The sequence below is a fragment of the Misgurnus anguillicaudatus genome, chromosome 21, assembly GCF_027580225.2.
Source record: "Misgurnus anguillicaudatus chromosome 21, ASM2758022v2, whole genome shotgun sequence".
NCBI lineage: Eukaryota > Metazoa > Chordata > Actinopteri > Cypriniformes > Cobitidae > Misgurnus > Misgurnus anguillicaudatus.
Genome location: NC_073357.2, coordinates 18,264,592 through 18,290,249, shown reverse-complemented (window position 1 = coordinate 18,290,249; position 25,658 = coordinate 18,264,592). Strand labels below are relative to the sequence as shown.

The 25,658-nt window shown below is 35.7% G+C and overlaps 2 long non-coding RNA genes across 5 annotated transcripts in view; both read right to left on the bottom strand.

Annotated features, from left to right (window-relative positions):
* Nucleotides 1-896: 896 nt before the first annotated feature.
* LOC129437069 (uncharacterized) overlaps nucleotides 897-25,658 on the bottom strand; it is a 363,412-nt gene continuing 338,650 nt past the window's right edge. For both annotated transcript variants that reach the window (XR_012360304.1, XR_012360303.1), the window contains exon 4: nucleotides 897-1,017. This is a non-coding gene — a long non-coding RNA (uncharacterized lncRNA). The remainder of the gene's footprint in view (nucleotides 1,018-25,658) is intronic.
* LOC129437092 (uncharacterized) lies at nucleotides 13,940-21,502 on the bottom strand. 3 transcript variants are annotated; one of them, XR_012360298.1, is made up of 5 exons: nucleotides 19,942-21,502; nucleotides 18,899-18,954; nucleotides 18,615-18,672; nucleotides 16,547-16,669; nucleotides 13,940-16,429 (listed from the first exon to the last, which is right to left on the bottom strand). It is a non-coding gene; the product is annotated as an uncharacterized lncRNA (long non-coding RNA). The 3 variants fall into 3 exon arrangements; XR_012360299.1 differs by lacking the exon at nucleotides 19,942-21,502 and having other exon boundaries at nucleotides 13,940-16,127; nucleotides 16,276-16,429; nucleotides 18,899-19,910; XR_012360297.1 differs by lacking the exon at nucleotides 19,942-21,502 and having other exon boundaries at nucleotides 18,899-19,910.

The window sequence follows — 25,658 nt, the reverse complement described above, 5'->3', positions numbered from 1 at the left end:
AAGACACAACGTGCTCGCACGCATAATGTCATTATCCCGGACAAAAAAAGATGATGCCAAATATATGTGGGCGGTTGTTAATATACTTGAGAGAGCCTTCCAAGTAAAGTAAGTGTGTGGGAAACACCTTCTGATCGGTGTAATTTGGACAATCTAAGCATGCAACACACAAATAATAGACACGTAAAATAAAAGTTATCGCAGCTCCATGCGATATGCATATCGCACACATACTTATCGCGTTGGGCGATACATTTTCGATATATCGTGCAGCCCTAGTCGGGGTACCTTTTAAGGATAGTCCTAGATTAAGACATTTGTTTGAGTTATCTCAACTGAAAATAACATGCACATTCAGATCTTAAAATATGCCAGTGCCATTGATTTGTCTCAAGATAAACACAAGAAGCATCTCTTTCTGAGGCATGTTTATAAAAGATGTTTTAACAACTTAATTTAACTAAGGCCTAGTCCTGGCTTTAGCTTAGCCTTGTCTGTAGAGTGTTCATTTAACAATGGGGGTTTTGCTGTGTACATACACATATCGATTTGTTATATAAATAATGTACATCCATGCATTTTTTTATCCAAAAATGACAGTTTGTTGCCTCTAATTCAGTGTTTTTGAATGGCCTGCTATCAAGTTTCTGGAAGTATCTGAAGTCAACATCAATCACGAGGCGCTCAAGCATTTTGAACTCCTGCTGTCGTAACTCTCTCCTTTAAGAGCTGGGTGTTGAACTTCATTAAACTTTTTTTAGCTTAAAGTGTCAAATGTGACCACTTAACTAACCAATAAACTTCAGTCTTACTAAGTCTTCGTTGTGTGTTTGCAGTGATGTTTTTAACATGTATAAAATACTGATAAAACTATAAAACTGCACACTTACCTTTATAATGAGAGTCAAACAGGGCAGCAAAAAGGTCCCCGGTTCAAGCCCCGGCTAAGTCAGGTGGCCTTTCTGTGTGGGGTTTGCATGTTCAACGTGGGTTTACTCCAGGTATACCGGTCTCTTCCTACAGGTAAAAACATGTACACCGCAAAATCCCCAGAGTTAAATCAAATCTGCTGGTTGTACATATTGTCCCAATCTTACAGAGAGTTAAAAGTAACTCTGAAGTTGAGTTAAAAGCTGCAATCAGTCATTTTATCCTCTCTATCACCATCTCTGTTTGAAACCTAAAATTGCATTTGCATCTTACAGTACTTGTGGAGTTGTTTTCTTGGCTTGGGTTTGGATGTTTGCTGTTTCATTTGGACTCACCATTGTTGTGCTCAGTGGTTGTTTTGGTGGGACTGGACTCTTGGTTGTTGGTTTTTTCCAACTGCTATAATTTTGTGTGTTTAAAACATGTTATGTTATAGCAAAGAAAAAACAATACTGCAACTCCATAGTAATGTTTAGTACATAAATTCTTAACATTGTCAGCATCTAGAAAACTTATGTGCAGGTGTAGTGTTTACACACTTATCAGAAGTATCCTTTTCCATTAATTATGTGAGACTGTAGTATATATCCAGCACTCTCATGGCAGTTTGTCATTCTGAACAATTTTGAGGGACTTCAAAATTAACCGCAGTACAATGTAGACACACAAACATCAAGAATCAGAGTATGAGTCTCAACAAGGGTGACAAAGAAAATGGTAAAAATGTTCATTATTTATTCCTGCCACAGTGCATTCTGGGAGTTTTGGATAAGATTTGTAATTTGTTGATACCCAGCATGAATTGCAGCATGAAGCTTTTCATTTGATTTTCACCATCATTGTGATTTATACTCTGATACTTCTGTGTGCAAACACTACACCTGCACATAAGTTTTCTAGATGCTGATGATGTTTAGACTTTATGTACTAACATCACTATGGAATTGTGCTGTTGTATTTTCTTTGCTATAACAAAGGAAGATATGTAGCGCTCCAACCAAAGAAGTGTACTTAGTTATAAGTCCATGTACTTCAGGTGCGTGGAGCCAAACGAGCCATTGAGTAAAGAGAGTGGCTAACCGCACACTGATCCACTTGTGACAATAAGTCTACAAAAACATATTTTTTATTAATAAAGTGCAAAGTGCAAGTGAATATAAAAACAGACAAGGTGAGCAAACGTTTCAGCTCTTGCTTTCCTCAGTGCTCGATTAACAAACAAGATTCACCCTTTTTGAACAAGTCAGTAATTGAGGTCAATCAGCTGAAAGCAATTATCTCAAGTAAGTAATTTGTGAACAATTATCTCAGGTCAGTGATTACCTCATTGATCACTTAAGCAAAATTCACAACCAGTTACAACAACATTTAGAAGGAAATATGAGACATCAACTGTAGAGAATAGTTGAATTTTACAAAAAACATGATAGTTCAAGTTCTTCATTCATACCCTCAGGAAATAAAGATTTCAGTTCAAAAATCCAAAAAGCCTCCCTTTGGAGTAATTTTCTGTCTCTATCACCACCTCTCCTGTGGGGGAGAATCCTCTCGATGCCCAGGAACTTCATGTCAGCTGGAGAGTGATTGGCAGACTTGAAATGACGAGAAATTGAAGACGTATCATTCTGTCTTCTAATAGCACTAGTGTGTTCAATTATTCTTGTGCGTAATGCACGTGTAGTTTTCCCAACATACAGTTGTGAACATGGACAAACGATGATGTAAATCACATGTGTGCTTTTGCAGGTAATCAATTGTCTAATCTTGTATGTTTTTAGTGTACGAGGATGTGTGAATGATTTACATTTAACATACTTAGTACAAGAAGAACAATTGTGACATGGGAAGTTGCCTTGGGCATCGATGAGAGTGGTTGGAGACGAGATTTAGGGATCAGCATGGACCAGTTTGTCCCTCAAATTAAAGCTCCTGGAGAAAACACAAAGTGGTTGATCATTAAATATATTCAATAATTGAGGATCACTTTGAATAATATGCCAATGTTTCTTGATGATGTTTTTGATATCATTGCTCAATGGACTATATGTGGATTTGAAAGTACATGAAAAACTCTTGTTTTTTGTATCTTTAGTCAAGTTGGTCTCCTCGTGTCTTTGTATTTTGGAGACCTTCTTAAGAGCATTATCAAGCCACTTGTTAGGATAGCCCCGTGATTTAAAGTCCATGTACATAGTCTGAGCTTTCGACTCAAAGTCGTCTCTCCTGGAACAGATACGATGGAGTCTCAAGAATTGACTGTATGGTAAGCCACGTTTTAGGGGCGTTGGGTGAGCACTATTGGCATGAAGAAGACTGTTCTTGGCTGTATCTTTTCTATAGAGGGAAGAGACTATATGGTTGTCTACAATTGAAATAGAGGTATCTAAGAAGTTGACATCTGTGATCCCCACATGATAGGTACATTTGATAGAGGGCCTGAGACAATTCATATATAGGACAAATGCTTCAAAGTCACTTTCAGATCCCTTGTAAATAACAAAGCAGTCATCAATGTATCTCTTGAATAAGATAATGTTGTCAAGGAAAGGATTGTTATTAAAGACATACAAGTCCTCCAAAAAACCCACATATAAATTTGCATAATCAGGAACCACTCTCTAACTTTGTCGATTTTGTGCTGAGACCTTTGGTTACTTCCCTTCCTAGCTACTTAAGAGACACTGCTGACTTTTTACAATGTATAGCAACTCTACAATATGTTCATTGTGATGTTATACTGGCAACCATGGATGTGACCTCACTTTACACTAACATTACACATAACGAAGGCCTTTTGGCTTTAGAACATTTTCTTGACCTGCGCTATGATGATGAGGGTCTTCCGACCAAATTTATCACTGATATGGCCAAAATGGTGCTCACTAAAAACTACTTTCTATTTGAAAACAAATACTATCTACAAGTTGAGGGCACAGCCATGGGGGCCACTATGGCTCCTGATTACAGTATGCAAATTTATATTTGGGTTTTTTGGAGGACTTGTATGTCTTTAATAACAATCCTTTCCTTGACAACAGTATCTTATTCAAGAGATACATTGATGACTGCTTTGTTATTTACAAGGGATCTGAAAGTGACTTTGAAGCATTTGTCCTATATATGAATTGTCTCAGGCCCTCTATCAAATTTACCTATCATGTGGGGATCACAGATGTCAACTTCTTAGATACCTCTATTTCAATTGTAGACAACCATATAGTCTCTTCCCTCTATAGAAAAGATACAGCCAAGAACAGTCTTCTTCATGCCAAAAGTGCTCACCCAACGCCCCTAAAACGTGGCTTACCATACAGTCAATTCTTGAGACTCCATCGTATCTGTTCCAGGAGAGACGACTTTGAGTCGAAAGCTCAGACTATGTACATGGACTTTAAATCACGGGGCTATCCTAACAAGTGGCTTGATAATGCTCTTAAGAAGGTCTCCAAAATACAAAGACACGAGGAGACCAACTTGACTAAAGATACAAAAAACAAGAGTTTTTCATGTACTTTCAAATCCACATATAGTCCATTGAGCAATGATATCAAAAACATCATCAAGAAACATTGGCATATTATTCAAAGTGATCCTCAATTATTGAATATATTTAATGATCAACCACTTTGTGTTTTCTCCAGGAGCTTTAATTTGAGGGACAAACTGGTCCATGCTGATACCCATATCTCGTCTCCAACCACTCTCATCGATGCCCAAGGCAACTTCCCATGTCACAATTGTTCTTCTTGTACTAAGTATGTTAAATGTAAATCATTCACACATCCTCGTACACTAAAAACATACAAGATTAGACAATTGATTACCTGCAAAAGCACACATGTGATTTACATCATCGTTTGTCCATGTTCACAACTGTATGTTGGGAAAACTACACGTGCATTACGCACAAGAATAATTGAACACACTAGTGCTATTAGAAGACAGGATGATACATCTTCAATTTCTCGTCATTTCAAGTCTGCCAATCACTCTCCAGCTGACATGAAGTTCCTGGGCATCGAGAGGATTCTCCCCCACAGGAGAGGTGGTGATGGAGACAGAAAATTACTCCAAAGGGAGTGTTTTTGGATTTTTGAACTGAAATCTTTATTTCCTGAGGGTATGAATGAAGAACTTGAACTATCATGTTTTTTGTAAAATTCAACTATTCTCTACAGTTGATGTCTCATATTTCCTTCTAAATGTTGTTGTAACTGGTTGTGAATTTTGCTTAAGTGATCAATGAGGTAATCACTGACCTGAGATAATTGTTCACAAATTACTTACTTGAGATAATTGCTTTCAGCTGATTGACCTCAATTACTGACTTGTTCAAAAAGGGTGAATCTTGTTTGTTAATCGAGCACTGAGGAAAGCAAGAGCTGAAATGTTTGCTCGCCTTGTCTGTTTTTATATTCACTTGCACTTTGCACTTTATTAATAAAAACTATGTTTTTGTAGACTTTTTGTAGACTTATTGTCACAAGTGGATCAGTGTGCGGTTAGCCACTCTCTTTACTCTTTGCTATAACAAAACATGTTTTAAACAAACATAGTTATAGCAGTTGGAAAAATTAGCAACCAAGAGTCAAGTCCTACTAAAACAACCACTGATCACAATAATGGTGACTTTAAATGAAACAGCCAACATCTAAACCTAAGTTAAGAAAAAAATTCTACAAGTTAGATGTAAAATGCAATTTAGGTTTCAAACACAGATGGTGATAGAGAGGATAAAGTTACAGATTGCAGCTTTTAACGCTGCATCAGTGTTACTTTTTAACTGTCTGTAAGATTGGGACAATATGTACAACCAGCAGAGTTGATTAAACTCTGGGGATTTTGCTGTGTAGGTTAGATGAATTGGAAATGCCAAATTGCATTTGTCTTCATCACATGACTGTATATAACAAATTTTTTACTTATTACAGTTTTTCTCAGTCTCTTTGGAGCATTTCTCAGATTAGAAGCGCTGTTGTAGAACTCGTGACGCTGCCTCTTGCTGCAAGCAGATCACTCCTGTGTGTGTGCAGCCGTGCCTTGTTCACAAACAGCTTTAGTAAATGATTGCGGGATTGCGCGAATTAAGCAGCCAGTACAACAGCGCGATGGGCTTATGTCTCGCGGTGCACTGTCCGTGCAAAGATTAACGGAGATAGGACCAACTGCAGACGCGCAAAACCATACGTCATGACAGTCTGAGACTGACAGCCCCATCCTGACAGTCTGAGGCCGGAAGTGGTGGAGTTGTAATCTCGGATATGGACGGAGAATTATTAAACGTTAAAATCTATTAAAATGTTTTTTCATTCAAATCAAATGCTTAAACTTTATTTTTTAAGATTTGTGTTACATTTATTTTTATTCATTTATGACACATAAAAAAATTATAATAAACTATACATTTAACTAAAAAAAGAAAAAATTATTTTACACAAATACATAAACAGACATAACTTACATACATACGTGTGTGTATATATAAAATATAATTCATCTCAAATGTCAAAAAGTGCCTCAGTCATTCTGAAATCGCCCGATATATTTATAAATAATATACAGTTGCATCTCAAATATCATAAATATATATTTTTGAATTAAATCTTTTTAATACATTTCTTAAAACAAGCACAACACGCACTCTGATCTTACGGTACTTTGATGTCGAGTGAATCGCTCTGTGCAAGCCCTGCATTTTTTTTATCGACGTGGGTCTTGATCACAGTCCATGCGTTTGATATAATGGGTATGATTTTCTAACAAAGTTAGCATCCGTACGGAGCATAAAAGACAGAAAACCTGCATGCCTGCATAATCATATCACTGTACTATTTACAACGACACAGAAGTAGCGGAATGCCTTATAAGGCCCACTTCCGGCCTCAGACTGTCAGGCTGTTTCTGCGCTTCTGCGGTTGGTTAGTATAGGATTAACGTGCTCATTCCGTGCTCATTTCATGTGATTAATGAGTGATGATGATCTTTGTTTGCGTGATAGAGAGTAGAGCCGCGCGCTGTCTCCCTGCTTTTATTACTCAAAACAAAACTGACTCGATGGCGAAAGGTCGGAAGACCAAATCATATCCACCGAGGAAATGTTTTTCGTGTTGTTACAGTAACAGCTTGTTTACAGTTTTGCCCTGCTCAGCCTGGATTACAACACCACGCGTCCGATTCGCGAACTGACTCCTTTGAACGGATTCGTTTGAATGAACGGTTGAAACAACAGATCTGTCCCAACACTAAACTCACAAGACGTCACTGTCAGCACAATCAGTCACTTATAGCCAGGGCTGGACTGGGACGAAAAATCGGCCCTGGCATTTTGGCCCAGACCGGCCCCACTACATAGGATCTTAAATACAACCCCAAAATGATTAAGTAGAAAAATATAAGAGCTGACACGTGACATTACAATAAATGCAAGCACTGTAGAAGGCTTTGCAGGTTTTAAAAATCTGCTAATTGTCTTAGCCAGTGTGCACAATGTGTAAACTAACCATTCTGACCACCTTATGATAACACTGAGACTTGATAAATGTTACAATGTAGTCGCAGCCACGATTCATGGTATTAGAGTGTCTGCAGAATATTTTGATCAGATTTTTTTCTAAACACCTTTTACCAATTCCAAACCACAGCAATTTTAATAACTACCATTCATTTTTCTATATATATTTTCCTTTGATCCTATTTTTGTGACCCTGCTTCCCCAATCAGGATTTCTAGTCTAATTATTACACCTCAATTTTGCAATTTCCATAGCATGATGCCTTTTCTATGGACATAAAATAATGAATTTTCCAATGTGTGTTAAACCTTTCTTGGCCCATTTTACCTGTAAAAGAAAATGTGCCTAATAATTCTGCACACCTGAAAATAAGGTGTTTTTTCTCAAACCATCCTTAACAATAATATATTACTTATAAATGCTTATTTACAAAATGAATGGTAATTAAAATGAATTTGGTTTGGAATTAGTAAAAGTTTGATAAAAACTGTGAACAAAAGTTTGACGTACCAACCTAATAATTCTGCCCACACTGTATTTTATTGCACTGTTATCACCATGATTTTGAAAACAGTTGAAAACTTTTATCAATGGGATATCTAAAGCAGTTCTGCTTACCGAGGTCCACTCGCTTCTCCCTCGTCTCTTATTTTGACAGACGCACACCACACCGACGCTGCATGCCCCATAAAAAATGCCCGAAAAGTTTTTTAAGATGTGATTGGGCTAGCCACATGTCAAATAAAAAAAAAATCTTACGCTATTTTTTAAAAAAATGCAGTACATCGCCACCAGTCATAATTTTTTTAAATACTTTGACTTAAATAGTGACATTTTTACATTTAAAATATCTGCTGATGATGAGAACATTTTGATTATGTACATATTGAAAATCGGCCAAACATATCGGCCATCGGCTGCCCTGATTTCTAAATATCGGCATCGGCCAGAGAAAAAGCCATATCGGTCGACCTCTAATGTTCACTGACGTGGGGATTTGCTTTTGAGAGATGACCTACAGTACAGGACAGCTTTTGCGGGACATCCATAATGTTGTGCAGTACAGATTGTTCTGAGAAATGCACGCATACATTTTAAGCTCCAAAGCAACTGAGAAAAACTGTTATAAATGCACCATGAACTAACATGAATAACTGTATTGACATTAACTAACATTAACAAGAATTAATACATGCTGAAAAACTATATTGTTGATTGTTTGTTCATGTTAGTTAATGGATTTACTAATGTTAATGTTAAAGTGTTACCAAATATTCGATAAAAACTTTACTTTGACATTAAAGCGTGTGAATTACAATGTTTATTCCTTGAAATGTAATAATTTTTACTAACCTTTTACAATAAAAGAGAAGAGTTGAGAGAGTTGAGAGTTTGGTGCTGCTCTTTGTTGACTGATGATGCGTCACGGTTGTCACGGCAACTCAGCTCTCATCTAGAACTTAATGCAGAAACACTCAACATCAATATACAATATAAAAATACAACATAATTCACTATATCACTGGTTTCATTGTCAATAGGATAAAGTCTCTCTTTTTAAATGGTTTTAAACATTTTTCCTGAAACTTAATGACACACTATTTTGATTATCCAATAGGACTTGAAAGGTGTGTCCCAAATCGCACACTTATGCACTATGCTAAGCCATTTTCTAGTATAAAAGTGTAAGTTTTCACACTAAAAATACCCAAAAATAAAGTGTACTTTAAGTATCTGGATGATGCAATGCAAGAGTGCAACGGTGGAAATTAATACAATCAACAGTCGCGGCTTCCCATATGGCAAAAAAATAAATGTCCCTGGCCAAAAATATGTTTTAAATATATGCTAAACACATTATGTAAAAAGCAAAGCTTTATTTAATATTCTATCTATTTGAAAAAATATTTAGTTTAAATTTTCATAAAATGTATTTCAGTTTTACAACCTATACAGCAAAAAAAAAATTCCTGGCCAAAATATAAATGTTTTATAAAATGTACAAGTATGTTTAAAATATAAAATTATAAGTATATTTTAGCAGTTAAAATATAATTACTTTTAACATTTTCAAAACTTTACTGTCCACGAGTGCACATCTCAGCATTCAACGTCAGATTTTGAAGGTCTTCACATCGGGACTGTGACTATAAACATTAATATACAAGTACAAATATTTTTTTGCAAGTTCTCACATAAAAATTTACAAGCTGTCAAGTTTTGCAACTAATTTACCTTCATAGTAATGTAAGTCACATCTACTGGTATGTAAACATCAGGCACCCAGCACCAGGGCTTTGAACCAGAATTTTTTCCCAATTGGTTCGTTCCGAACAGAAACAGTATTTTAACGTTTCCGGTCAGCTGTGGGACTAAATAAGTAGGCTGATCATTAGGACATTTAATTTAAATTATTAGTCTACATAATTTTCCTTAAGTCTCTATCTTGTCATCAAACATTAAAAAAGTCTACATTTATGTAAGCGGCATAACTGTAATTCTGACATGCCCACATTTGTTAAGTGCACTTAAACACGCATACATACACAGACGGAGGACAAATGCCAAATGTCGCTTTGGGAAGAAGATGCAGCATAAACAGTCGCTCCACATAAAGTGAAAATTACGTTGTTTTTCAGTGCTTTATTTGCCAGATGTATTTTAATGGACTACAGTATGAGACACAGTAGTGCAACTCTCTCTCAAGTTGATACATCAAGAGATCTGATCTTTGAAGGACATAGGCAAATCATCGACTTTCACCCCATTTAAATTTGTATATTAATCCGCAAATCGCATGCGAGCCGAACCGTGGGTTGTGATATGTACGGAATTGATCCGTTACACCACTAATTAGTATTAAAACAAACATCTTGAGATACTTGGGAGCCTACAATATTTACCTCTTATGATTGAGCATTAGGGACTTGGGCTTGAGTATGCTACTTTAGTGTTTCCCACAGGATTTTTAGAGACTGTGGTGGTGATGACGTCATACGCCGATTAGCATATATGTGGCATCATTGCGTCGTGTTTTACTCTTTGATCTGTCCCATTATGTTGCATTTAACACAACTGGATGCTATTTTTACATATTATTTGTTCTGCTGTCTATAAAATAGTGACTTAACACATCCTAGCAACGACCCACGACCCAGTAACTAATTGTTTAATCAAATCAGCTCTTTCTTTAACTGCTGCTAAAAACGCGCCCTCATCTGACAAAATCATCATACATTTACATTGAGGCTGTACTGATGTTGCTCTTCTCACCGGTGTTGTTGCGTTTTGAACGCTTTTTTATATTAAATACGAGTGGTAGTTTTAATATATGCAAATTCAGAAATATGAGAGAATACACGGTTGCTGTTACTACAGAACACGTGCATATGCATCATAGGTAGGAAGAGAGCTTGGACACAGACTCACACCAGAACGGGTATGTGTGGTAATGCTAACCTTTTGTTAAAGCTGTAGTCTACGATATTGAAAATCGGCCGAGAAAGCCTGAGACGATTAGTAAGTTTAAAAAAAACTCATCCCGCCCCTCTGTGCTACCTGATCCCTCCCACCGGGAAACGACCTGGACAACGTCACTCAGTCAAGCAGTGATCACCGGTAGTAAACATCGGAACGGAGATTTACCGAGCAGTAAACACATAAAGCCTTGAAGGAATGAACACTTACAATTATGAATGATTGACGTTATTTACTTTCACAACAACGTTTGGCATACGTTTCCCCTCCTGAGCCTCGTTTCCACTGGTGCTACCAAGCACACATTGATTGCACAATAATTATTAGTTAGTATTGCTAAGGTTTTGAGTAATTGTTATAGCAGCACACAGCACATCTTGTTCAAATTCCGATCAGCTCGAACAGAAACCCTCTAACGTTAGGCCTATTGAAGTATATTGAAGCACTTCAAGAAATGACTTTGTAAATATAATTACTATGACCCGTGATACGCAATGCTAAACGGGTAACATTCCAATGCCGACCGGCAGTATGAGCATGTCAGACTGATAAAAAGATATTTATGTAACACCTCACACAATAAAAGTATAAATAAATGCGTACCTGTTCAACAAAAAGTCCGCCGTGTCGGCGTCGGTTTTCGGCCCCAAATCTCCCTGAAGCGTCCTCCAACGGTCAATGGCGGACCCTATATTGATTCTGCTTAGAGTCCGGCGTTTTTCACACTTTTTTTACCTCTGCTCTTTCCTCTACAGACTTCCTTTTTCTTCCAACCTTTACTGTAGGGACAAGAAGCTTGCTGCTGTCGGTTAGTTTTTTTCCATTAGTGAGATGTTGCTGCTTCCCTAGCTAACATACACTGACACAAATTTCATGTCGCAGGCAGGAGAGGAGCGGGGTGGTGTGCGATGGGGTGGAGACGCGAGCGCGAGGTGGATTTTCAAGTGTACGGGGCTTTGATGAGAGCAGTTAACCAATGTAAGCTGTCCGGCCGGACTGTTTACATTGGTCAACTTATCTGCCGCCGTACACCCAATAGACTGAATGGATTTTTTTAATGATTTTTTCTCTTCATATTGTTAGGATTTTACTGTAGAACCATAACCAGCATCTAAACGAGTTTATTAATAATGAACAATCTTTGAAATCGTAGACCATAGCTTTAAGTCACTCATGATGAACTCGATCAGCCGTCTTCTCTGTCAGTAACATCCGTGACTGTTGACGTTTACGCGAAAAATAAAGTACTAGGAGGAGCGGAGTTAAAATACTTTTCACTGTTATGTGAGAGAGGCGCGCTGCATGCAACAGAGGAGGGGCTGCTGAGGCGCTGAACACAAAGAGGGAGAACACTGTACTTGTATGAGTATGAGTCAGTACTGTATGAGTCAGCAATGACCGGAAGTGAACTTCCACAAGTCATTACACAGAAATCTTGTCAAATAACGAAAAATAATAACGTTATTAACCGGTTACCATTATTTTAAATAAACGATTCTGTTCCAGAACATATATTTTTTGAAAGTTTCTGGTTTCGTTTCTGTTCCTTGCAAAACATCAAAAGTTTCTGGTTTTCGTTTTCGTTCCGTGAACCGGTTCAAAGCCTTGCCCAGCACTGGCTCTGTTGGTACTATTATCCACGCAACAACTCCTTGGCATTTTGACTTACAGACACTGCTACTAGCCTACAACACAAGGCACGGCTCTTCTTTCTGCCTCTCGGTTGCGCGCGAAAACACTTATAACGTCGCCGAGCAACCCATCTATAAGTATAAGTATTTTGCAGTTGAAAACATAATTTATTTTAAGATATTCAAAACTTGTCTCACATGCAATATAAAATATAAATGCTTTAAAAATAAATTTATTTTGAAATTAATCTTCAAAATATACAATATATACTGTAAGAAAAACTGTTATAAAAACTGTATTTCATGCACCATGAACTAACATGAATAACTGTATTGACATTAACTAACATTAACAAGAATACATGCTGAAAAACTAAATTGTTGATTGTTTGTTCATGTTAGTTAATGGATTTACTAATTTTAATGTTAAAGTGTTACCAAATATTCGATAAAAACTTTACTTTGACATTAAAGCGTGTGAATTACAATGTTTTTTCTTTGAAATGTAATAATTTTTTACCAACCTTTTACAAAAAAAGAGAAGAGTTGAGAGAGTTGAGAGTTTGGTGCTGCTCTTTGTTGACTGATGATGCGTCACGGTTGTCACGGCAACTCAGCTCTCATCTAGAACTTAATGCAGAAACACTCAACATCAATATACAATATAAAAATACAACATAATTCACTATATCACTGGTTTCATTGTCAATAGGATAAAGTCTCTTTTTTAAAATGGTTTTAAACATTTTTCCTGAAACTTTATAACACAATGTTTTGCTTATTCAATAGGACTTGAAAGGTGTGTCCCAAATCGCACACTTATGCACTATTCTAAGCCATTTTCTAGTATAATAGTGTAAGTAGTCATCACACTAAAAATACCCCAAAATAAAGTGTACTTTAAGTATCTGCAACGCTGGAAATTAATACAATCAACAGTCGCGGCTTCCCATATGGCAAAAAAATTAATTTCTCTGGCCAAAAATATGTTTTAAATACATACTAAATACATTTTGTAAAAAGCAAAGCTTTATTTAGTATTCTATCTATTTGAAAAAATATTTAGTTTTAACCTTCATATATAAAATGTATTTCAGGGGCAATTTTACAACCTATACAGCAAAAGATTCCTGGCCAAAATATAAATGTTTTATAAAATGTATAAGTATGTTTAAAATATAAAATTATAAGTATATTTTAGCAGTTAAAAAATAATTACTTTTAACATTTTCAAAACTTTTCTGCCATGCGATGTGAATATAAATGCTTTAAAAATACATTTATTTTTAAATTACATTTCAAAATATACAAAAAAAATATATATATATAATGGTGAAAAACATATTTTTGTAAATATATTGCAAATATATTTTAGCAAAGTGTTGCCAAATTTCCAAGAAAAACTTTACTTTGACTTTTATAAGTATAAGTATTTTGCAGTTGAAAACATAATTAATTTTAAGCTATTCAAAACTTGTCTCACATGCAATATAAATATAAATGCTTTAAAAATACATTTATTTTTAAATTAAATTTCAAAATATACTATATACTGTATTGACATCAACTAACATTAACAACAACACATGCTGAAAAACTATATTGTTGATTGTTTGTTCATGTTAGTTAATGGATTACTAATGTTAAAGATAGGGTTTCACATTTTGAAAAATGCTAACGGTAGCCGCCTAGCAATGAAATCAAGATCCACCCTCCAGTCAAATCGCTATCCAAAGTCACGCCTCTTTCAAAACACATGAACACGCACAGATCAGACGGTCACATCTCATGTCTCATTCACCAGTGAGAAAACTTTGCAGTACAAAGTGAATAACATTTTTAAATTAACCAACATAAACAACTGGTTTACATCAGAATTAGTTTAAGCACACATTCGGTTATGTAGACGTAGTAACTATATCGTTACGCTAATCCGTAAACGAACACAAATTTCATAAGCAACACAATGTTTCATCAAAGTAGATTATCTGAATCCATCTTAATACAAACATATCGCGCACCTATCTTACCAAAATAAACAGTGCAACGACCCTTTCAGACCCTTTGCCTCCTGCAGCTGTAAAGCAGTAAAGTTACTTTTGTTAATTTGGATTTTTGCTCTTTGCTGATCCAGGCAGTTTTTGCTGTTGTTGTTATAAAAGATGTCTTTCGTTTTGTGCCTCCTGTGTAGGTTGTCAATTCAGCAGAAAAGTTTGCTATTCTCGCTGTTTACAGACAGGAGGTGAGTGCACATGAACGCGCCGATGACGTATGGTGTCTGGTTGGACTCGCTGCACGGTGGGCATTCAAATTACGCTTACGTATGAGGGACAAAAAAGGAAACGTCCGTTCGGACCGAAATCTATGATTGGTTGAACATGTTTTGGTCCTACGCCTTTCACAGATGACATAAATTTCTACAAATACATTTAAACAACTTAACACAGTAATTTCTATCAGGATGTGAGGAGACTTTTAACCAGCATAACTACAATGTTTTAGGATCAAATCTGTTACCCTACCTTTAATGTTAAAGTGTTACCAAATATTCAATAAAAACTTTACTTTGACATTAAAGCGTGTGAATTGAAATGTATTAATTTTTACTAACCTTTTACAATAAAAGAGAAGAGTTAAGAGAGTTCAGAGTTTTGTGCTGCTCTTTGTTAACTGATGATGCGTCACGGTTGTCACGGCAACTCAGCTCTCATCTAGAACTTATGTTGTATTGACATTAACTAACATTAACAAGAATTAATACATGCTGAAAAACTATTGTTGATTGTTTGTTCATGTTAGTTAGGGATGCACCGAAATGAAAATTCTTGGCCGAAACCGAAAAAGAGGAAACCAAGGCAGAAAAACCGAAACCGAAACACCGAAAGAAATTATTATGCCAATTATTAGTACAAATGCATTTATGGCTATCACTGTGTACTAACTTTACTAGGGGTGTGTGACGGATCACAAAACTCACGGTTCAAATCACATTACAGTTTTTGACTCACGAATCAGTTACAGTTGCATGAAAGCATCAAACTGTCTCTAATAACACGAGAACATTAATGGCTGCAAAGCTTACAAAGTGCTATCTGACATCTCTTTATTGTTCTAACCCAGAAGACTGTTCTTCAGAGGCAACCGTTTTGGTGGGAGGTTTTTCTTTCACAGTCCAAGCCTTTGCAATCGACTGGTTTCAGCCACGTTTATTCAGAATGACGAATATGATGATGCTTTGTAGCTGGCTGCAGCTTGTGACTCTAAATTTTGCGGGTAGATTGCATAATTAACAGGCATTATTGCGATGTGCAATAGAATTAAAATCTCTATCGTATGCCAATCGTAAGAAAGTTTCTCTGGCATTTCTTTCCTTTTGCTGTATCAATCACATATCGTATTGAACCAAACCGTGAATTTTGTGAACAGTTACATCCCTAGTAGGTATTGCTAAACAAAATACATTAATCACTGTACAAAATGTATATTGTATATCGAGCAGATAGAATTACATCTTCGTCACCAAGTAAAATGGGAATGCCTTTGAGGACAAATGAGCGAAGTACTGTCACGTCTGGTGTCTAATGATACACAGAGAGAGAAAAGATAAGTTAACAGAGTAAATTGCAAGGCACAAGCAGACAGGAAATAAAATAGGTTGGTCTGGATTGTCTCATTTAGAACTTGATGAACTATCATACAGATCAAAAGCAAAATGAACCTACTAACCAGCCAGCTCATGTGCTGCATCAGCTCCTCCAGCGTCTGGCCAACAGTTCCCTTTTTGTTTTGAAAAGTTCGATGAAACGTGGAGCATACTGGTCCAAAGCCTCAAGTCTCCCTCAAGATTCTTACTGCCGATTCTATTAAACTCAGCAAACACCTGAAAAAGTAGAGAGGGGTATTTACATTCCAATAAGTGTTTGAATTTCTAGCCACACACCTTGAATTTATTTTTTGATTTGCATAATTTTATTGGTTGAAAACAAAAATAGGTTACCTGTCTCTTTGTGAAAAGTGCCCTTGTTTTTTACAATTTCTTGTCTGCGTAGTGGGAATGATTGGTCCATCATTTGTGAAATTAGAGTGCCACATTTGGTTGTTTTTTTCTTCATTTCTTTCACTAAAACACAAAGAACTGACATTATATGGGGATGATGGGAGAAACTCACACAAATAAGCTCTGGTTAAAAAATTATAATAATTTGGGTTAATGTGTAAGGTAGATTTATAAAAATTCTCTCACATCTTAATGGACACAACAAAGAATGTTTTAATATTTTCCTTGTAATAATGTATGATTAGCAAAAATGAAAATGCATCCGTGTAGATGAGGGAATCAAAGTGTATGCTTGTTGTGCACATTTTACATTATGGCCAAGCATGCTCGCTTAAAATAGCATCTGAATACCACAAGCAAGGCCGCCTTAATGCACGGGCTTACCTGGGCTGAAGCCCAGGTGCCTCCCAAGTTCAAGTTTGCGTTCATGACGAGCTGAAAATGTCATATTGTTTTGTAACTTGTCGGGTTTTCTGTCAATCACTCTAATTGCACGTTACATGACTGCTGATTGGTCCGTTGTAACTTAACGTGAATTAAAATGTCAGACGTAACATATTTTTTTATTCCGCGTAATGTTATTAAGTGCGCGTTGTCAACTTGACATTCCTGCACGTTAGACTGAGTGTGACAGAGAAACGGGAAATAATCCACCAACAAATGAAAGAGTAATTTCTGAAATTTCATAATAAGCACCAGTGAGGTGCAGGTGTCTCTCTCTTTCGTGTGCGCGCTCGCTCGTTCGCTCTCTGTGCTCGTTCAGCTGAGTCTTTGGCATGCAGAAGTCTCTCCCACTGTGCACAAGAAACTGTGCCGCTAAATTAAGAAAGGAGTTCTTGCACATAATGCTGTTAGTTGTTATAAAGTTTAAGTTTACTCGCGTTTATATCAGTGACGCGTGTGCAGCTGGAGCGATGTAGTTTGACGCGACGTCAGCTCACAGTACACACATCTGTTGGTAGAAAGACGAGAAAGAGACGCAACGGTAAGGTGCAAGTCTAAAGTAAAGAGCGACAAAACCATCTCAAATGATCATCGCCTGATAGCACCATTATAATCTCATTATCTAAAGATCTTATATACAGGTATGTTCCCTGTCTGTCTTGTGCATATTCATACTTGTTCGTTTTACATGCTTATGTATGCATAAATACTATATACAATGCATACTATATCTTCAGTAGCCTACAAAATAAATAATTGATTAAAAAACAAGATTCTGTCTATAAAGACTTATCTTTTGTTATCATTAATGCATTTTCACTTTAAAACTAACTTTAACTTATTATATTTTTAAAACTGTGGTGAGCATTTAGTTAGTGAGTGGCAATTTTCTGCAATTTATATTCCAAAAACTATATAAACATAAAGCTTATAAACATATAAACTTTCACACATTTTGGTTTTATTATCACCACAAGTTGCTGTGTGTGGTTGTTAAATAAAGTGTCTTGTGTTTATTCTCAAGTGGGCTCAGTGATATGTTAATAACAATATTATGGTGTTTTCTGGCTCAAAGAGGGAAAACTCACTGTTGTATGTCTCGAAAGAAACTAATGGATTTTGTGATGTAGATTACCTTGATATTACACTTAAAAAAAGAGACTATAAATCGAGGGGAAGGGGGGCCTACAAAACCTCTTAGCCCCGGGGCCTCACATTAGGTTAAGGCAGCCCTGACCACAAGCAACACTTAAAACAATTCCGCCACTGACTTTAGACATTAGGAACTGCAAAATAGCATCAGGGATTGTTTGCGCCGGAACACGCCTTCTTTTTTGCGCCGAACAGCCCAGGGAGCACAAGTTCATTCCTAGTTTACTAACGTGCGTCTGTGCAGGGAAAGTTCGCTGTGCATCGGGTGCAAGATAGGGCCGGCTTCATTATCAGACTTTAAATACCAGAGCTATAGGAAAAAAAGAAATCCTTGCAAAAATCTAATTATCAAGTTTTAATCATTGAACTTCAAGACAAGTGAACGGAGCAGAACAAAAGGTAAATGACTCACTTGTGGTTGGCATCTAGGATACTGTCTAGTCCTGGATATGATGGACTGTCCACAGTATCTATAAAGCCAGTTCAGAAATACTAATTACATCAAATAATTGAAATTCAACATGTGCACAAAACATTATAGTATATTTCATTATACAGAATGATAAATTCATTTAAACACACAAGATATTTACTTTGAATTTCTTAAATTGATTCGCTTTTGTTGTAATCCAATTGCTCTGATGTAAGCATAACTTTAACTTTAACATGCAATAATAAAAGTTATTAGTTAAATACCTTTTATTGCTGGGATTATGGAATGTGAGGAGGATTGATTACCATTCTGCTTGAGCCTGAAAGAGGACAGTTTAAAAAAACACAACAATTTAATACAACCAAAGTTCACAACAACTCACAAACAAGTAACGTTACATGTGAAAACTAACATAGGCCTATAACCCACAGACAGTTCCCCTTATTAAAATGTGCACATTATGTACAAGATGACCTTGAATAATAAGGTAAGCAACGGAGTATGCCAGCAAATACGTTCCCTATCATAACAGGCTATGATAAACTGTGTAAAAAAATTCAGACAAGGAGACACTCTTGTCTGTAACGTGTCTGATCTGGGTACTACACGTGGTAACCATGGAAACGGCACAGCTATGAATATCGACCAGTGTTAAGTGCGAGTGTTAAATAAAAAAACATTGTGGGGATATCCCCAATCATATGTCGACACACGTGGTAATCTTGTCTTTGATAAGCACAGACTGTTTTTATTGGTAGCTAAATTAGCATTAGTGCTAACTTTACAGCCTAGCTTAAAATAAAATGATACATACTTATAAAAATCAGTTATAAAGCTCAGGAAACTCACAAACCACCGCGATCAGTCTGTCATCATGCTAGTCAGTACGTTACTCGACAAAAGATAATTTTCTAGGCTTGTTCGACTTCATGCGGCGCCGCAAGAACCGACAGCCGGATGACGTCAAAGTATCGCGAGAATGATTCAAGAAATCTTATTTAGTCTCGCTCTCGCGATACTTTGACGTCATTCGCCTGTCGATTCTTGCGGCGCCGCATAACACTTAAGTTATTCCTGAATTTTAACGTGTCAAAAGTCTTTAAAGTTACCAATTTTCAACACGAGGAAGTTGTGGATTGAAAAATTTATAAAGTATTGACCAAGTTTCAGCAAAATATAACGTTAGCCACGTTATGTCTATAATATAGTGCGTAAGCAGACATTACTACACGAATATCAAGCACAAAACACTGGCGCTGACTTACAGAAACAAAACGGTGTGCACACGGGTAAAATATTTACTTACCCAATGAGTGTGCCAAGCACAAGAATATAGTCTGAAGATAATCACAAGTGCCGTAGAAGCGATGTTTAGGTCCAGCTCCACCTGGTCAGTTGCAGCATGTGGTGAGGTGACATGTAATGACCGTCTGCAAAATTACGATTCCCGCAACGCCAAGACCCGCCCCACGAAGCACCTTGATTGGTTGGGTTTAGGCATTTCAGAGAGGACTGATCTGCGCATGTCCACATGTCATAAACGTACTTTTTCTATATGAATCCAGCTCAAGTAGACTGAGCTGGTAAGATTTTTCAACCTCAAAGTACAAGTAACTCACTAAAAGCAAGTGTTAAAAAGCAGGTTGATAAAAACTGATTAAGGTCAGTTTACTATTTTTAAGTAAGTACCATGTTTGCATTTACAGTGTAATTTTCTTTATATGTGCTAAGCGAACATAATAAGATTTTATGATCGCTTGTTTTTCTCGTGTGTGCACCATTGAGGGCACTTAAACGCGCGTGCACTATTGAGGGCACTTAAACGCGAGCGCTGCACACACAGAGAACGAGGGCAAATCCCAAACAGCGCAACAGTCACTCCACATAAAAACGTTACGTTGTTTTTCATTGCCTTATTCGCCAAATGTATGTTAAAGGTGACATAGAATGGTTGTACGGAGTATTTATCCTTGTTCTGTGATGTGACATGTAGACAAAAATGTTTTTGTTTGGGTCTGTAATGCCTTAGAAGCTTCCTAAAAACCTCTCTCAGATAGCTATATTAGGGTGGGGGATTTTAAACGAGTGGTTTTGCACCTATTTGGCTCCCCCTACTGGCTTAACTTTCAATCTCATTACTGATTGGCTGACTTTGCTGCCACTCAAAAAATGTAGCCAATTATTTTAAAGTGGAGGGGCAGTTAGATGCCTGTGATGTCATAAGCATCAGTTTTTCAGATTGGGCTGTTTTCTGGCTGACATTTCTAATAGAGAAATTTCTATGAGACTGAGATGTTTAGCATGTTTAGCACTTTTTGTATGTTTGTGAATGTGGGTAGACTACCATTATTCAACAAAGACAAGGTAAAAATGGTTTTTCATTCTCTGTCCCCTTTAATGGAGAGTTCTGATCTTTGAAGGGCATACTGTGATGTGCGTACAGAGTTAAATACATCCACACCGCAGACATTTTGCTTCGGACAAGCATGTGCAGGTCGCAGTTTCTATTTGCGTCATAACAACATTTCGGCCGTATTGTTTCGGTGATAAAAGTCTTTCGGCCAAAAACCGAAAATGCTCTTTTTGGCCATTTTAGGCCGAAAATTTTTGGTGGCCGAATATTCGGTGCATCCCTAATGTTAGTTAATGGATTGACTAATGTTAATGTTAAAGTGTTACCAAATATTCAATAAAAACTTTACTTTGACATTAAAGCGTGTGAATTACAATGTTTTTTCTTTGAAATGTAATAATTTTTACTAACCTTTTACAATAAAAGAGAAGAGTTGAGAGAGTTCAGAGTTTGGTGCTGCTCTTTGTTGACTGATGATGCGTCACGGTTGTCACGGCAACTCAGCTCTCATCTAGAACTTAATGCAGAAACACTCAACATCAATATACAATATAAAAATTAGGGCTGTCAATAGATTAAAAAATTAATCTAGATTAATCGCATGATTTCATGAGTTAACTCGCAATTAATCGCAAATTAATCGCACATTTTTATCCGTTCCAAATGTACCCTAATTTAACACTTTTCAGGTTTTTAATACTCTAATCATATATACATATATAGATGCTTTATGCAAATGTATGTTAACAACAGCCTGTTTACATTTTTAACAGAATCATCAGCCATTGTTTTGTATATTAATTTTCCTTTCAGAAGAATTTTCTTTCTCCATTTTTGTTGCTGTATCATTTGTGACATGTGCTGACAAGTTGAGTTGGAATTAGCAAATTTAAAAAAAATATTTGTTCATATTTTGACATTCTCTTTTAAAACATAGAACAATGCATGATTTGTTGAAATATAACAAAATATGACAGAACTAAACCTGTTTGAAGTTGAAAGAGTCAAATTACCACAAAAATTACCACAAAATTACCACATCCATACATTAAATTACCACATCAATACCTTAAAATCACTGGTAAAACTAATAGATTTAGCACACACAAAGCAAAAACATCATCAATATATGTTAAACTTTTTTTTCCTTTTGTTTGATTGACATTGTGACAGACTGCTTAAAATCTAAGTGATCTAATATAATGTTACACATCAGATATTTTTACCCAACAGTTAACCAAACATTTACTTAAGACATAACAGATTATAGATCCTACCTGCGTGAATTTTTATCAAAACAGATATTTGTAAAACTGTAATTTTGTGTAGATGTCTATATATCCGGGTCGCGCACTTGCGTGTCTGTGTGCACGCGCTTCAGATGTCAGTCAGTCACCGTAAGGAAGATCGCTTTTGAGTCTTGTTGCTCTTAATAACTCTTTAAAATTAATCAGGTAACGAACTTTATCTCTCTTAATGACTCTTTTAATATCAAGCAAGTCCTGCAGTCTTTTTTCTAAGTCATGCATAAAAGCAAAACCAAAATGAATTGAGACGCATCTTTGTATTAGATAAAGCATTAGGAGGAGGACGGTAACGTTACACCTCTCAGACGTATAAATAGTGATCAATTCATATGTCCAACCAGCATTTAGAGCATTGGATTTGCTAGACGATTTGCTTAATGTTCTTATTTCTATGAAAACCTTTTACTCGTTTAGACAGGTTCACATTTGCCTGCGTCTGTTCATTCAACTATGGGCGGGACCAAGGGTCAAACAGAAATTGTGCATTGCGTTAATCGCCGTTAATAAAATTAGTGGCGTTAAAATTAATTTGCGTTTTTAACGCGTTAAATTTGACAGCCCTAATAAAAATACAACATAATTCACTATATCACTGGTTTCATTTTCAATAGGATGATGTCTCTCTTTTTAAATGGTTTTAAACATTTTTCCTGAAACTTTATAACACAATATTTTGATTATTCAATACGACTTGAAAGGTGTGTCCCAAATCGCACACTTATGCACTATTAGCCATTTTCTAGTATAATAGTGTAAGTAGTGATCACACTAAAAATACCCAAAAATAAAGTGTACTTTAAGTATCTGGATGATGCACTCCAAGAGTGCAATGCTGGAAATTATTACAATCAACAGTCGCGGCTTCCCATATGGCAAAAAAAATGAATTTCTCTGGCCAAAAATATGTTTTAAATACATGCTAAATACATTTTGTAAAAAGCAACGCTTAATTTAATTTAGTTTAAACCTTTATATATTTACAAATTTTACAAGCTATACAGTAAAAAAACTTCCTGGCCAAAATATAAATGTTTTATAAAATGTATAAGTATGTGTAAAATATAAAATTATAAGTATATTTTTGCAGTTAAAATATAATTAATTTTAACATGTTCAAAACTTTTCTCCCATGCGATGTAAATATAAATGCTTTAAAAATACATTTATTTTTAATTCACATTTCAAACTATAGACGGTTTCATCGGACGCACGTGATACACGTCTGGGGCACGTTCAATCTCACACCGGTGCGCAACGTTTTGCTACGGTTTCCGGGTTGAACGACATGTTTCCTTGAAACGTTGTGCAACGGAATGCAACAGGTTTTAGAAGCGTTTTCTCTTGTTTGGTGGGTGTGTCAGAAATGTCGGCCCAATCAGCGGCAAGATGTATAAAACCACGCGGTAGTAAAGAGACAGCTCGCTCAATGGGTTCAAGTTGGAATGTTATCTTTGATTCTGGACGGCAAGGTCAGTGACTGTAACATCGAGAGTATTTTACAGTATTTAACACACATTTATAACGATTTCATCAGGCCCCAGAAACATTTAAAAAAGAACACAAAGAATGGCCTCTCAGCTACCGTAGTTGCAACTCTTGCGTCATCACAAGGGAGTTCAACGCATCACCGTTTCTGTTTAATAAACGTTGTGCAACGTTTTGTCAGGGCTGAAGGCAGCCCTGGATCCGAACCTTACTTCCGGTTTCGTTTTTTTTAAGGTCTGACTAGTTGCTAAACTGATCTCTTGAACAAATGCCTCGTCGAAAATAACAATTTTTTTGGTTTCCTAGGTAATCTATGAGTTGTTTTTTTGCTTGTTATATAAATAAACTACGTTTAAAGAACTTTGTTGTTATTTATTCTTAGCGGAGTTTACCGGAAGTTACGTGCAGCCGCTTGTTCATGTTGTTACTGCTGAAACGGTCTGTACAAAAAATATACATATAATAATGAAAAATATATTTTTGTAAATATATTCCAAAATATATTTCAGCAAAGTGTTGCCAAATTTTCAAGAAAAACTTTACTTTGACTTTTATAAGTATTTTGCAGTTGAAAACATAATTCATTTTAATATATTCAAAACTTGTCTCACATGCAATATAAATATAAATGCTTTAAAAATACATTTATATATATATATATATATATATATATATATATATATATATATATATATATAAGCAACTGAGAAAAACTGTAATTAATGCACCATGAACTAACATGAATAACTGTATTGACATTAACTAACATTAACAAGAATACATGCTGAAAAACTGTATTGTTGATTGTTTGTTCATGTTAGTTAATGGATTTATTAATGTTAATGTTAAAGTGTTACCAAATATTTGATAAAAACTTTACTTTGACATTAAAGCGTGTGAATTACAATGTTTATTCTTTGAAATGTAATAATTTTTACTAACCTTTTACAATAAAAGAGAAGAGTTGAGAGAGTTTAGAGTTTGGTGCTGCTCTTTGTTGACTGATGATGCGTCACGGTTGTCACGACAACTCAGCTCTCATCTAGAACTTAATGCAGAAACACTCAACATCAATATATATGTCAAAAAAATAAATTTCTCTGGCCAAAAATATGTTTTAAATACATGCTTAATACATTTTGTAAAAAGCAAAGCTTAATTTATTTAATATTATTTTCATTTGAAAAAATATTTAGTTTAAACCTTCATATATAAAATGTATTTCAGGGGCAATTTTACAGCAAAAAAAATTCCTGGGCCAAAATATAAATGTTTACGTACAAGTATGTTGTAAAATATAAAATTATTAGTATATTTTTGCCAACCCTGTATCATATAAATAATGTACATTGATGCATTTTTTTTATCCAAAAATGACAGTTTGTTGCCTCTAATTCAGTGTTTTTGAATGGCCTGCTATCAACTTTCTGGAAGTATCTGAAGTCAACATGAATCACGAGGCGCTCAAGCATTTTGAACTCCTGCTGTAGTAACTCTCTCCTTTAAGAGCTGAGTGTTGAACTTCATTAAACTTTTTTTTGGCTTAAACTGTCAAATGTGACAACTTAACTAACCAATAAACTTCAGTCTTACTAAGTCTTCTTTGTGTGTTTGCAGTGATGTTTTTTAACATGTATAAAATACACTGAAAAAAATTATCAATTTATTTAAGCTACATTTAAACAAAAAAGATTAGTTAAGTAAAATAAAATATAAAACTTTTGTTTAAATGTAGCTTAAATAAATTGATTGCAACCACTTACCTTAAAAAAATTGATTAAATTCAATGAATAATTTTTTCAGTGTACTGATGAAACTATAAAACTGCACACTTACCTTTATAATGAGGCAGCAAGAAACAGGGCAAACAGGGCAGCA